This window comes from Chiroxiphia lanceolata, chromosome 5, assembly GCF_009829145.1.
Source record: "Chiroxiphia lanceolata isolate bChiLan1 chromosome 5, bChiLan1.pri, whole genome shotgun sequence".
Classification (NCBI taxonomy): Eukaryota; Metazoa; Chordata; class Aves; order Passeriformes; family Pipridae; genus Chiroxiphia; species Chiroxiphia lanceolata.
This window is the reverse complement of record NC_045641.1, coordinates 71,523,152-71,536,430: the sequence shown is the minus strand read 5'-3', so window position 1 is coordinate 71,536,430 and position 13,279 is coordinate 71,523,152. Positions and strand designations below refer to the sequence as shown.

The 13,279-nt window shown below is 42.5% G+C and overlaps 1 long non-coding RNA gene across 1 annotated transcript; it reads right to left on the bottom strand.

The window, feature by feature from the left end:
- LOC116787183 lies at positions 1–12,556 on the bottom strand. The gene is made up of 3 exons (XR_004357205.1): positions 9,840–12,556; positions 4,677–4,710; positions 1–2,993 (listed from the first exon to the last, which is right to left on the bottom strand). It is a non-coding gene; the product is annotated as an uncharacterized LOC116787183 (long non-coding RNA).
- Between the last annotated feature and the right edge of the window lie 723 nt (positions 12,557–13,279).

The following is a 13,279-nucleotide window of genomic DNA, read 5'->3' as shown; positions in this document are numbered from 1 at the left end:
AACATCAGTGCCCGCAGGCAAATACAGAACACTATATTTCTAATGCCAGACTATTTATTTAAATTGCATGAACATTTATACTCCACTAATCTCATTATGAACCATATATAGGAAACATAAGTTGCAGCATGTTATACGATAAAATTGGACCTTAAAAGATTATCACATTCATAAGGCTCTTCTCCTAAATAAGGGTAGCAAGACACTTTATAGATTGCAACACTTGGCTCCAGAAAGTAATGCTGTTGGAAAACACTAGTGCTGTTAGACTTGTTTAACAAGCAATGTGTCTTCTTGTTTGATGGAAAGCCAACACTAACAACTGTCAGAGCCATGTTCACCTTTCAAATCATGTTACCTGGTTTTATTATGGCTTATGTGCGTTCTGACTTTGTGTCTCCAAGGGTGGTAAATCAAGTGACCAAATAAACCTTTTCTCTTACACTGTGTGGGATGATGGATATGGTTAAAATTTAGAGGAGGTTAAGAATTCTGTGATAAATGCAGCTGTTACTGCCTGGACAGAATGCAGTTGACGTGCTCCCCATACGATGATAATCATCTGCTTAGAGGGATTGAATGGAGAGTGGAATGAAGTGAAAACTATGTGGCGTCCCTCCATTGAAATCCTGGCAGAAAGGGGGAACTTGTGGTACTTTGAAACTGCCTATATTCTCTCCCCACAGGGATGCATTTAGCAAGAATTATAAATACTGATTTTAGGATTAGAGCTTGTGCTTGCTTAATATATATACCAGTAGATTGCTTTAAAACATATTTTTGCACCCTATCACCGACGACCACAAACCTGCCACAATTTGTATTAATAAAAGGTGTTGTTGCATGAACTGTTAGAGTGAGTCCAGCAGCAGATAACACTTTGGCAGGGCCCGCTGAGGGGTCTTCATGCTGTTGACTAAGCACCCCCTGACAAAGGCAATCAAATCACCCTCCAATTTTGTGAATCTGTTGGTGAAGGCTCTCATTGTGCGATGCTGCCAGACTGGTCGGACACATGGGTCTCGACTTTTCTGGGGGCACCAACAAGCAAAAATCTAAACTCCCCCCTTTCACATGACAATCCAGCTCCCTTGTTCTCTTTTTCATCCATTCATGCTCACCTGCTTTACCATTATTTTCATCTGTGTTTGGTGAGAAAGCTGTAACAAAGAGGTGAACTCACATGTGCAAATTCCCCCAGCAAGGTATTAGACCCCAAGTTTTTGTGTTCTCTGGACTCTGGAGATAAGGGTGGCACTGTGACAGTCGTATGGTCTGGCACTCTGGGGTTGACCAATGACTCCAGGTACACTGGACAAAATTATGATCAGCAGTGGGCGAAGTGGCAGCTTTAATTTAAATTCAAGTGCCTATTTGAAAGGATTGAGGAGCTGTTCCTATCTCTTTTATCAGCTGTACATTGCCTTTTGAAGGACGATGTCCCAGCTAGGCAATTCGCCCACTGTGGCTCATCTCATTCAGGTAATAATGATATTTGTATAGAATTGTCAGACACATGGATCTGTCTATCTTCATCATGCCACATCAGCACACGCCATATTTCTGTGATGCTGTGATTGATTCTGATTGGGATAAGAGATGAAAAATCTCATAAAAGCCAGTTTCTGATTTTTATTTTCATTTGAAGTGAATATTTTTTTTTAGTTTGAGCACACATACATATCCAGAAAAATGAATTTTCTTAACCAAAATGCAGGAAGTCTTGTCATTCACCAAGCATTCACAGCACTGATCTCTAGAGTTTTAGATTACTTGAGTTCTGTCTCACACAAGCTAGGAAGCAACTTTTCAATCAGCTTCTTTTTTTGTAAAATCAGGTGGCATTTGGCATCAAACAAGGCATTTTAAACAGAGCCAGCTGGTGGCAAATGTTTTCAGGAAGAAAACCTGAACTTGTCATTTTCCTCACTTTCCTTCCTTACAGATTTGGTGTCTTTAAACTGTGACACTTTTTGATATTTTTTTCCCCATCCTTTCCTCTATTCTGCATTGGTCAGACTTGCTGGTTGGTGGGCAACTAGATGAGTTTGGGGCTTAATAAATGGTATAGGAGCCAGCCTTTTCAACTGGGATTTTTGGAGACAGAGTTGTTGTAGAAACTACACAAGCTGCTGGGGAAAAGAACACCGTACAACCATGTTATTTCTTTTGCAAAGATATTTTGAAGTTTTCCAGCTTGTAAGAAAGTTTGAGAAAGGACTCTCTGTATCTCTGGAGATTCATCTGTGGGAAGGTGTATCGAGGAGGGACGTCTAAGACATGCCCTCTTCACCTCTGCTCTCTCAGTAGGTTTTGATGGCAGACACATCTACCTGTGAAGCACAAGGATGAGTCATTCAGCCTTATGCACGTTTTTACCCACTCAGCTAGTGAGAGATTTAGGATCATAAAGCAAAATAATACAAACCCTTATCTTGATTACAAATAGGTGTTGTAATTTCCATAATCATCTGTTATATTAAATGAAATAGAGCATCTGCTTCTCAAAAGGAACACACATCATCTGAGAAAATAAGCTGCAGTGTGGGAAATCTTTGTCTGATGAACTTAATTTTCTATACTGGATTATGAAGTTGGGGGGGTTTTGGTGTGTTTGTTGTTGGTTTGGGGTTGAGGGTTTTTTGTTCTATTTTTGTTATTGTAGTTGTTGTTTTTCATTATTACTATTGCAATACATCGTGTCATCAACATTAGAAAATGGTGTAAGAAGCAGTACCTCCAAAGGTAAGCCACGGCATAGACAAAATATATTTACTTTCCACAAATATCACCCAAAGACACACATTTGCTGTTGGTATCCAGAGAGGAACCAGAGATAAAGTACAGCCTTGGTACAAAGTTCCTTTGACTTTGACATTCATTGCTTTTCACATCCTGTGACATGCCAGTTTTGACCATTGAAAATGGTGTGATGCAAGATGCCACTGTTTTCTGTCGCTCTCTCTTCATCTGGGCAGATAGCCACGGTCTTTCTTGTGGACAAAAGTGAAAAAAGGAAAAATGAATCCTGTGTGTCAAGAGTTCCTGGTTTTAATTTTGGGAAATATACTTTTATAGCAAGACGGTGGGCATAGTAGATGTGTTTTTTCCTGATAGCTTTTCGTTCTTTAAATAAATGAGCAATTGGCTATGGACAAGATGGTAGATGAGAGGAAAAGAAGGAATAGCTTGTTTTTGAGAAGTGTTAGAGATGCTACTGAACTTTTTTTTCAAAGGGTGCATCCCTACATGGACTCACGAGGAGATGAACCCACCAACCACATGTGTTGGACCAGTGGAGGACCAACACATTTGGAAGTGTTTACCTTTGCATTTTTCACCCAGATGAAGTCTCTTTACAAAAGCAAGTGGCCGAAACAGGCATTGTGTAAAGCTGCATCAGAAGGTGTAAATCACTGTCTCTTTTTACTGGTTACACTGAAAGGCAGCATTTATCTCACAGAGATATCCGAGGCAGATGGTGGAGCTCAGGGCACTCCTGCAGACAGGACTGTGATGTGGACGGTGCCCAGAGGGTGGTAGCACTGCACAGCTGAAGTGCCATGGCCCTCTGCACAAGGAGGAGGGAAAGGAAATATGGAAGTGGGAAAGAGGGAAGGAAATAAGGAAGCCCCTGATACTCCCGAGTAGCTGGGGACGAAGAAGAAGAGGCAATGAAATTAGAATAATTAGAACTTTTAATACCAAAAGAGTGTTGCTAAAAATAGGCCTTTTATACTGTTCTTTCCTGATTCCTTCAGGAAACGCTACACTCGTGGACAATGCCTCTATGGTCTCCTCAAAGTAAGGTAAAAAATAGCTGCATTTCTTCATTTCTTGTGAGGAAAAGGAGAAAGAAGAGGTGAGGAAAGGCGATTTTTTTAAAGGAAGAGGAACTTTAACAAAAGCATCTTACTTTCTTAGGCCTTAAAAACATTATGCTACCTCAAAGAGTGTAATCCACCAGTAACACTGGTGGGTATTTTCTGGGCTTCTACTTTTTAAGATAATGGTCCTTCTGATGTGGCAGCCACAGGCTGTCAGGCATATAGTTTCTGCCCTGTGATACATAACTTACCCCAAACAGATGACCCCAACAGGATAGTGGTCATATGCAGCTTCCAGACAATTGCAGGTCCCTTCTAACCAGAATATTCTATTCTGTCCTATCCTATTCTATCTCTAAGGACTTTGGGGGCTGTGAAAGTCTTCTGGTGTATACACGTGTCTCCATTTTTGTAGTTGTAAGTTACTTTAATTTTGCTGAAAGTTGGAAAACTAAGGAAATTAATTATTTAAGGGCACAAACCACACATCAGAACTATTGTGTGCACATGTATTTGTGCATACAGTGGAGTGTCTGCCTGTTACAACTACTTAGCTTGTAGTTTAAAGCATTGAGGATCCAAAGCTTACAGCTTCCACCTGTCATTTTACTTCACATTATGTATTCTAGAGCTGTAAAAAATAAATTTGGGCTGCTGACATCAGTCATCTCTTCTTTTTCTCTCCTATGCCACTGAGAACTGTGTGTCCCTGTCTGTTCTATTCCTATTTCAAGTTGCATTTATCATAACAGAATAATGTGTTGGCCTTGCTGAGTGGCCACAGGCAAGGGGCTTCACTGCTCTGAGCCTCAGTTCTCCCGTAGGTGAAACAAAGGTAATGATGCTTACCCTGCTCAGTGGAGGGTTCCAAGATCTCCAGCTGCTGTGTAAGAGACAATAGCATTATTATAATTGTCCAGACCCTGTAAGACCCCATGTTTGGTGGCATTTTTCTTTTCTGCCTCCTGACACAATAGCTTTCAAATACCATGCACACTATCACTGTATTTTTTTCTTCTTCCCCACTGCTGCTTGTTCTTTTCTTGCTGCCACCCCTCCTCTCTCCACCAGGCCGTCTCAAGAAAATCTACCTTCTCTATTGACCCATCCCCCATCTTTGGGTTCTAATTTTTTTCTTCCTTCCTGTTCATAACTGTTGGTGTCAGTAGTTACTGCACCACCATCCCTTTTCCTGCTCCTCTCCTCTGAAATTCTCCTTCAGCCCTGACACTTTCTTTAGAAACAGCTGCAGGCTATTTCTAACCTTCCTTCTCTCATCAAAGTGCTTGAAAAATCAGCTCACTGTCATCTCTCATCAGGGAGACTGGTTGCAGACCAGGCTAGGAACCAGGAGCTCCTGGTTGGTGAGGGCAGCACAGGCACTGACTCACCACCTGGCTGTCAGCACGCTGCTCATCCTCTGTCTTCTCCTTGCTCTAAAACAGGAGTGAGAATTGTGCACTTACCTCACATGGATTGTGTAAAAACTTAATTACCCCTTGTAAGGTGGTATCTAAGGTGGTATCTAAGAGTATCTCTTGCAGTGGTAGCTGTGATCACTGCAATCTGCACTTAGCTCAGGCCCTGGCATATGTGTCTTCCACAGGCAACCAAAGCCTTCCCTTCTTCTGGTCACAAACCTCCCTGTGCCATAGGCCTCTGACACAGAGGAGTCTCTCTGGCCATAGGGACAACAGACAGGGAAGCTGAATTCCCCTCCAGTCAAAGTCACCTATCTCACCTACTCTGATCATTCTCTCCCTCTCTCTCCCCTTGAAATTGCTGGCGAGGCCTCTCCTGAACCAAAATCCTGGTCCTCAGCTCAACTGCCTTTTCCATCCTCACCAACTGCCTTTCTCTCTGCTACAGTTGACAGGACTTGTTCAAGATGCCCTCCCTCCTCCTCCTCCTTCCTGGCTACCCTCTCAGACCTGTCTTGATGGGTACAACCCAAGACTTAACCTTTGCTTTCCTCAGGCAGTGGCTGCAAAGACGGGTCAGTCTAGTGAGATGTTGTCCCCCCGCGAGGGTGGGAAGGGGCAGTGAACCATGTGCTGGGCAGGCAGCAGTGGCGATGCTGCTCTCCCACCGCCTAAGTGATGAACCAGATGCACCCAGATCCACCCACCTCTGTGCCTCTTTCCAGTCATCTCCCAAGCTAGTATTGGGGTCAGCTAAAATTTCCAGTCTTAATTATCCACTCCCTACAAAAAAATCATCAGCAACTTGGGCTGCTAACCACCTCTTTCCTGCGAGAGGGCAATCTGTTTATTCTCATGGAAGATAGAAGAATATGCAGCACCTGAAGAAGTTGCAGTTAACCCTTTCCTGCTTTTGGAAATGCAAGACAATAACAGAAATAAAGCCGATTTTAAATCAGGACAATCTGAACTCAACAGGAATAGAAAAGTGGTTTATTTTTTGCGTTCTTCACCAAAATCTTTTTCTTTGAAGAGTATTTGGCAGCATCTGAGCTAAAGCTACATAAAGGCTCGAGGATGGAGTGGAAAGAGTTTCCTGTGAGTGGAAACTGTTTGCTGCTCAGCCACAGAGAGGCCACTAACTATCATAATGCATGCACTCTAAACTATATCCATAAACGTCAGGCATAATTTAATACACTATAAAATCCTACATCACGGTGCCACTGTAACTGTTGAAAATAAAAGCAGATAAATCACAATTCTGTGCAACAAGCTGTACTCGTTACTTTTTTTTCATTTGCCAGGGTTTCATTCTGCCATTTGCTGAGCGCACACAACACTCAGCCATTAGCTGAGTTTCCATTTTCTTTTCCATTCCCAAACTTGAGTTTTCACATCAGCCCACTGGTTTTGCAGCTGTGTGGTCATATTGCTATAAGCCTCTTCCCCAAAGTGTTCAGAACTGGTCAGAAAGGTGCTGAGCTTCCACAGGCTTCTACCTAATATTTTTCCCCCAACAATACCAGGGGACACAATACCATAATAAGCAGATTGACTGCTGTTGCTCATATGAAGTTATTCCTCACATTATATTATGAGTATCAAATCTACTAGACAGTTTTTATCTGGCAGGAAAACAATTTGTGTCACTCTTCTACTGCCAGTAAGATAGAGAGTTACAATGACATAGATGACAGAGTGAGCACTACAGCTTTGAACAGCTATGACAGCTGTAATCTTGACACCTTCTGGAGAAAATTATGCTGAAAAAGGAGAGAGGGAGTGGTGAACCTGTGAAAATATTACTAATAGAGAGGATTGGGTTTTTAGAAAAATTTATTTCACCTCTGCAACTGAGGTGAATGAAATAGAGAAGTAAAAATCAGCCATAGTACCTGCAAAACATAAATCAATTTGGACTTTTCTGACACAGAATTTGAACTCCGTCCCTTCAGCTTCTATTTTTATCTTTGCTTTAAATGCTTTGCAGTAACAGAATATAGCTTGATAATTTTTCTGCTTTTACCTTGATTTTCATCATATATCTTATTATTTCTTAATTTTTCTGGTCTACATAATTTTAATTACATATGAAATAAGAAGGTAGGTGGGAAGGTAAGAAGGGAGGGAGAACAATAACAAAGAGAAGAAAGAAGAAAAGATGGAAGGAAAGAGAAGAAAGAAATTTTTCAGCATTCAAAATTTATGGGGGGAAGTTTGAAAACATTCACTTTACATGACAAAATCCAGAGGCAAGATAAGAAAATGCAGACACATACAATTTAAAGAATTTTCCAAAGTAATTTTTCCCCTCAAAATCTAGTGATTTTGAAGTGAGAGGCAACTAACTCATTATTTTGAATTCATGAGGTTGTAAACACAGACATACACTTAAGCGTTCTGGACTATGCAAGAAAACACAAAGGTATAGTTTGAAATCGGTAGCTGGGCATCTAGTGCTTTGCAGAACTGTCTTCCAAAAATCCTATTTTGGGTAACTTCTTTTGCTTTCCTTTATTTACTGGTGCTTTGCACACCCTGCCTGCTCAAGAAATGATGAGCCCACTTCCACAGCAATTTCTCTGTGGCATCAAGGACTTTGGTTCCTGCTCTGGCTGTGGTTGGTGGATGACCCTGAACAGCATAGCCCTGCCCCTGTCACTGCATGTGATACCAGGAAGTTCCTCACATATCTGCGGAGATTTAAATTCCACAAAACAACCAGCCCTGCTGAAGTAGGTTGAGAGGTTTTGCCCAGTGCAGGCCAGCCTCTTAGCTCTGCTACAGCTCCCTACTACTGATCTTCCCCCAGCAGAAATACTCTCTGCTCCTCTCAGCCCTCCCAGGCTCAGGAGCCACTCTCCCTCCTCTGAAGAGCCTCTGATGCAGCCTGCCTGGCCTTGTCCATCTCCAGCCAAAGGCTGGATAGCCAAAGGCAGAGACAGATTTTAGTCCTTGGTCATTGCATGCCTGTTGGCCCTTCCACACATTTTGTTGGGGCAAGATTTTGTAGTCTTGGGGCAAGGAAAGGCACCTCAACAAGCCTCTTGTCTCTTTGGAGGTGAGCAAGAGATGCTACCAGCTGAGAGGAGAAGCTGCATCTGTGCCTTTGAGGGATCACAAGATTCCAGTTTAAGGTGTCCCTGCCAGTCTCCATCTGCTTACACCACAGCCAGGGGAACTGAGCTGGCTTTAAACACAGGGACAAACATGCATATGTACAAATATACAGATGATATATTCCTGTGCCTTTTCACAGTCCTAAAGGCAGTTGCTGGCATGGCCAAAGGAGGATGTGCTGTAACCTGCACAGCACAGCAATGTGGGATGGGGTGCTTTTACAGGATGCTAGCCCTGGAAGCTTTGCTTTTTGGCACCATGCTGTAACAAAAACACAAAAGGACTTGGCTGTAACTGCCTTGTGGTGCCATGGTGTTGTTCCACAGTGGCATCTGTGGTCCAAAGCAGTTTAGACTAACCTGAGAGTCAGGTATAGGTATTGCCAGGCTGGTGTCACTGGAGTCAGTGCTCTCAGGAGCTCTGTCAGGGCTACTCACTGCCTCATTTTTACACGCTGCAACTTGAACGTATGTGCCAAGAGTAGCACTGTCAGCACGTATCTAAGCAGTGACTTGGGCAATGGAGTCTGCTTCTCAAACATGACTATGAATTTGTCTCTCAGAAAAGGTTGTACTGCTTTGAACAACAAAGAGGAGTTAAATCAGTACAGTCCTCAATTTCCCACCCCCTTTCTCACACAGAAGTCACACTTAGAGAAATGGAAAATTTTTCTCTTATTTTCAGAAGCAATACACTCAATGATTCAAAATAAGACAGTATATGATGATATGTGAGGATGACATGACTTGGACCATAAAGAATGTTCAGGACAAATAAGTGTCATTACCAAGATTTTTGCATTTCTATTTTGACTGATGTGGGTTTCTGAAATAGGAAAGCTATGTAAAGTGCCTATGTAAACTGTACAAGTATCTTTATATCAAAATACCTGCAGCTTTAGGAAATGCACAAGTATTGCTATTTTAATTTAAAAACAAATGAAAGCAAAACAAAACAAACCTTTTATCAAAATCATTATACTAGTGCAAATCCTATTCATAGAGCCAGACCATAGAATCTCAAAGAAGATTATTTTAGATGAACAAATTTGCAAGAATGTAAATAAAATGGATATAGCATTTCTCATTCTAACACCACAGACTGAACTTAATAGCTATTCCTAAAAAGCCAAGGATTTGGGATTTTTACCACAAGAAATGTTAACCTGGCTAAATCTTGGAAAAAGGATTTGCCTGAGAACATGGAGTGAAAGCTAGTCTTACTGCTAATGATGAGAAAAGCAGCATGACTGATGCATACTAGGGCCATAAAATACAATTTGTTTTCAGAAACTAATTTGGTAAGGGAAAAAGAATCGTAATGCTAAACGTGCAATGAGGATCACTTCCACAGCACCTCCGTGTACCAGCCCTCACGGATTTCTTCGTATGTCCTCAAGACCAAAAACTCAAGTTTCATGGTAACGTCCATGTATCCTTCTATGATCTTGGAATTTACTGTCTCTTACTGTGCTTTGTTCCTGAAGAGTTGATCCTGTCCCTCAGTCTGGAAGAGAGTCATCTCTGTTGAGGCTCAGTAATGTCAACACATCCATCAAGTCATATGAACTGACTATTTGTGTCTGCTCAAACAATGGAAGACAAAAATAAAACTAGTAATACAAATGAAGCATAGAAGAGAGCACTAAATGAGCCAGTTAAGTTGTGCTAGAGAAAGATAAAGGGAAGGAAAAGACAACAGCGGAGAAACCGTAGGATGAGTTAATGATAACTGGGCACTGGAAACTAATGAGTGGTTTGCAAATAAAAACAGAAAAGAAAAAATATTACTATGAACAAAGTCTCCTTAATAAAAGTCAATGATTACTGCAAACACCTGAGATATTGCTGCACGCTGCTGAAACCAGAAAACAGGTACACAAAAGAAGGAATAAAAACCTTGGCTTTCAGATGGACCCAAGCATCTAAACCCTTTGGGAAAAAGGCTTCAACATCCTTTATGGACATATGAAAAAAACCCTAGCCTAGCTGTTGAGCAAGTACATGTAGAAAGACACTGGGAGTCCTAGGGCTGTAAAAGAAGCCCAAGTGGCAGAGAATCAGTGGAAGCTGGTATGAAGATGCACTGCTGTGGACAGAAAATTACAAGTCCCAATGAAAGGGTGGTTTGCCTCTTTTACTTCAGGGTTCACTCTGTTTTCAGAGACAAACTTTAGACCAGAAAATACAAGCATCTAAAGCCAGATTTTTCAGGTCGCTATGAGGAGAAGGAACATACTCCAGTCTATTGGTTTTCTCATCCTGCTGCTGTCCCCCAGCATGCCACTCACCCTCCCTTCCTGGGAGAGCCCCAAGGCCATGGTGCCTTTTGCCTGTATTAGTGTTGCTGATACAGGCAACACTAAGTTGTAACAAGTTCCCCGAACAAAAAGTTAGGAGAATTCTGGATAGGGTGTTGATGACAGGTGGCTCTGTTGGATTGTAAATCCTGCCTTTAACTAATGGTTCCTCCATGGAGATAAGCTAAGCAGTAGTTTCTCGGTGAGAGTGAAGGAAACTAACTGGGATCCTGTTCGAGAGATAATGGACTTCCTTTCCGCGTTGTGCAGATCTAAAGGGGAGCTGGAGAAGTTTTCCTCTTACTTTTTCAGAACCACAGTCCTGCAACCATGGGCATGCTGCACACCTGGAGATTTGGCAGCGTTTTTTTTCTGCACAGAGCAGCAGCCAGGACCATAATGTCAGGTCGCAAGAGATGGACTTAATGAGAGAGACTGGAAGAAATCAGGCCAGAGAAATAAGGGCAGAACCAAGCAGGAAAGCTAACACACTACAAAGAGTTTGGTCCTCCTTGTTCGAAGTGTTCAAAGATGTTCTTCAGTCCCTGTCTAGCATGTAGCTAGCATGGTTAAGGCATAGCTTCTGTGGGTAAGGACAGACCACAGGATGGTGTGGCGTGTGTTTTGCCCAGCCACATTTCCTTCCCAGTTTTCTTGCAGCAGCTTCAATGGGATTGACTTCTGGCTAAAGAGGTGCCACACTCATACTTGTGGCCTTCTCTACACATTCACCATTTCTCTCCCTACCTTTTCTAGTTATCATCCTTTGCATTCACATTTAGTGGAGTAGTGGAAAACCACAAAGAACAGAAAGAGCTGGAAGACAATTGCACTAGAACAGGTTGTGGTCTTGGACAGATACTCGCAACCATCCATACTGGTTGAGAGGTCTGTGGAGAGGGATCAAGGCCTGTATTTGTAAGGGCCATTAAACAAATTGTGAGGAACAGCAGCTATCAGTGACCCCAGAGGGAAGGAACAGATGCTGAAACTCCAGGCAGAAAAATGAAAAATAGATTACAGTTGCACTGCAAGAGGGAACACTGGGGAATAACAGGAAAAGATCGGACTCAGAGCAATGTCAGGTGACAAATTTTGTGCAACCTTTGAGGTAACTTTGAGACAAATTAAACTATGATGGGGTTTTGGCTGCATTCACAGAGGATAAGGCCCCAAATGTGGGCATCCATGGGCTGAGGAACTGATGAGCAATTGAATAGGATCAAAGAAGACCAATAGTAAAGTGGCTGCAGGGACTGGTTAATGAAAGGAGGTAAAGAATAGCAATGGCTAGGAAAATAGCCATACCTGTGTGTAAGACACAAACAGTCAGAGAGGAGTAAAACTGTTTAGGGGAGTACAAAACATGCTTATAACCAGGAGTAATTGGCTGAAACTGAACAAATGAAAATATAAGCTAAATATCTTCCTGACCATGGGACGTTCTGGAGTGTGAAGCAGACTTCAAAAGTGATGGAAGCCCCATCACCTGAGGCATTTAAAATGAAAAAGCAATTATGCACTTGTTGTAAATCCTCTCTCAGCAGGAGAGCAGAGTAGATGACCTAACAGGACTTTTCTGCTTTGAATTTCTATATTAGCATAAGGAATCACAAAAACTCCCAACTTGCCATGAGACAGAGAATAGTAACTCAGCCCTTCGTAGTGGTAATCGTGCAAGTAAAAAGGCAAAATGTCATGGTGAGGAAGCAGAAAGGATAAGAGGGGAGAAAGACAGACATTGTATTGTACCCCTGTACTTGGCATTGGTGAGGTTGCACCTTGAGTTTTGGGCCCCTCACTTTAAAAAGGACATGGAGGTGCTAAAGCATGTCCAGAGAAGGGCCTAGAAGGGCGTAGAAAACATGTCTTATGAGGAATGGCTGAGGGAGCTGTGTTTGTAGTCTTGGGAAGAGGAGGCTCCAGAGGACCTCCTCATTGCTCTCTACAACATCAAGGGAGGCTGTAGTGAGGTGGGGGCCAGTCTCCTCTACCATACCTACAGTGAGAGGACTAGAGGAAATGGCCTTAAACTGAGACAGGGGAGATTCAGATTGGGTAACAGAAAAAACTTTTTCACTGTTAGGGCGGTCAGCCATCGGGACTGCTCAGGGAGAGGTGGAGTCACAATTCCTGAAGGTGTTCAAAGGTGCCTCGATCTGGCACTGGGTGATGTGATTTACTCTGACCCAGTAGTGCTAGGTTGATTATAGGACTGGATGATCTCAGAAGTCTCTTCCAACCTTGATGATTCTATGATTCTCAATAGCAACAGCTCTTCTCCAGCCGTTCAGCCACACTGAGGGAAGACACGTAAATATGAATCCTTCATTACTGAGTTGGTCCTATGTTAAAAAAGGGTCACTGGTTGTTCCCTCTTATTTTCAGGGACTGGCCAAAATGAAGGTGTAAGAGGCTACAAGGAGTTGGTCCTGGTTTGCAAAATGGACTAAGGGGTGCCTACTGGGAGGCCTCAGCAGTCTCGCCTCTTGGCCACGCAGGTGAAGCAACACTGCATTTGAGCCAGCATGCCACGCTTAAGCAGGCGTCTTGTAATGTGAGCTAAGGTTTGCTTTGAACTACAGAGGCTGGATTCCCTCTCGTTCGCT